Genomic DNA, 2,096 nt, shown 5'->3' with positions numbered 1-2,096 from the left:
CCTTATAAATAGCAGTGGAACACCATCAGCACTGGATTATTGAATATTAAAACATGATGAAGAGCATCAGAATATTGTCAAATATAGTGACAGAAGATGAGCCCCTCAGGATGGAAGGCACTAAAAGCACTGGAGAAGAGCTGCCTCATTAAAGTAGAGTCATCCATGATGACACAAATGAAGTAAAGTCTTTGGGACCTTCATTTGCTGATGAGGCACAACTCAAAATGAAGACAAACAGCTGTAAACATCCATTAATAAATACCATATAATGCACGAACTATGAATATAGGAAAATTGTAAATGATCAAAAATGAAATAGAATGCATAAACATCGATATCATAATGCATTGTTGTTGTTGTTGTTAAGTGCCGTCGAGTCATTTCTGACCCATAGTGACCCTGTACAGGGTTTCCTAGGGTGTAAATCTTTACGGGAGTAGAAAGCCTGATCTTTCTCCTATGGAGCAGCTGTTAGTTTCAAACTGCTGACCTTAAGGTTCGCAGCCCGATTCGTAACCACTACGCTACCAGAGCTCCTTACCAGAGCTCTATAGTGAGCTGAAATGGACTGGTATTGGCCATTTTGAATCTGACAATCACAGGGATTTGATATTCACTCCTGGGAACCCAGGGAAATGGAAGTATCGGGCCCTGCTGCAACCAGCTGGGAGAGCCACAAACACCACTGCCAGTGCTACCATGAGAGATCAGCAGATGAACTGTGGCTTGGATTTAATGAGGTGCCTACCTCCACAGCAAATCAAGAAAAACCTCAGCAATCTGAACGACCTGGTCCTGTCTTCTACTGATCAGCCATTGAAAATTGCCAGAGACAAGGTGGTGGGAAAGCATTACCTTTTGTGTGACTACAACAGAGATGGGGACTCCTATAGGTCACCATGGAGTAACAAGTACAACTCGCCATTAGAAGCTAGCTGAGAACACTGGAAGTGGAAGTCAACAATGTCTTTGACCAATATTAAGACGTGTATTGTGAAGGCAGCATCTCATCTGTCTACCTCTGGGATAAGGATTATGGATTTGCTGGAGTGATCCTCATAAAAAAGGCTGGAGATGAATCCAAAAAGATCAAAGGTTGCTGGGATTCTATCCATGTCTTGGAAATGCAGGAGAAAACCAGTAGTCACACTGCCCATTATAAGCTGACCTCCACAGTAATGGTGTGACTGCAAACCAACAAGTATGGTTCTGGCACCAGGAACCTTGGAGGTAGCCTTACCATACAAATGGAGAAAGAGGAAGCTGTAAGCGACTACTCCCTACACATAGCCAACATCGAACACCTGGTAGAGGACATGGAAAACAAAATCAGCTGAATAAGATCTACTTTGGAAAAACAAAGGACGTTGTCAATGGCCTTAGGTCTATGCAGACTTTTGCAGACAAATCAAAACAAGAAATTCTGAAGAACAACCTGGCTTTGAAGAGAAGGCAGCAATGTTAAACTGCTAATTGGACATGCCATGTAGTCATTAGGTTCCTTTCTTAGAAAACCCATTTTCTGCTCCCTTTCCCCTCGTCCCTCCACCCTCAACAGGTCATTTAGCAACTAGCATCATAGATAGCACAGTTCCACCATCTCTTCCTGAGAATACAACCCAATAAACACCAAAAAACAAAACAAAAAAATGGCTTACTATGCTGGAAAGACAAATTAAAGAGTAATAGTGTCACATTCATCACCACAAAGACTATATCAAGATCTGTCTTGAAGTACAACACAGTCACTGATAGGATAATATTTATTATATATCCAAGAAGTCCAGTAATTCCACTGTTTTTCAAATTTATGCTCTAATCATTAGCATCAGTGATGATGAAATTAAAGAATTCTACCAACTTCTGTGTAAAACGTATGGACAACATTGTGAAGTATGAATATTGCAGAACACTTAATTGTACTTCTGAGAAATCTATACCTGGACCAAGAAGCAGTTGTTTGAACAGAACATGGGAACACTGAATGCTTTAAAATTGGGAAAGGTGTGCGACAAGATTGTGTTCTTTCACCATACTTATTCAACCTGTATGCTGAGCAAATAATACGAGAAGCTGAGTTCTATGAAGAAAAA

At 40.7% G+C, this 2,096-nt stretch overlaps 1 pseudogene; it reads left to right on the top strand.

Moving 5' to 3' along the window:
• The first annotated feature begins 702 nt into the window (after positions 1 to 702).
• Positions 703 to 1,468, top strand: LOC102818417 (annotated as a pseudogene).
• Positions 1,469 to 2,096: the final 628 nt, after the last annotated feature.

Source organism: Chrysochloris asiatica, unplaced genomic scaffold (genome assembly GCF_000296735.1).
Source record: "Chrysochloris asiatica unplaced genomic scaffold, ChrAsi1.0 scaffold00002, whole genome shotgun sequence".
NCBI lineage: Eukaryota > Metazoa > Chordata > Mammalia > Afrosoricida > Chrysochloridae > Chrysochloris > Chrysochloris asiatica.
The sequence above is the reverse complement of the archived record's forward strand: the minus strand, read 5'-3'. Positions and strand labels throughout refer to the sequence as shown.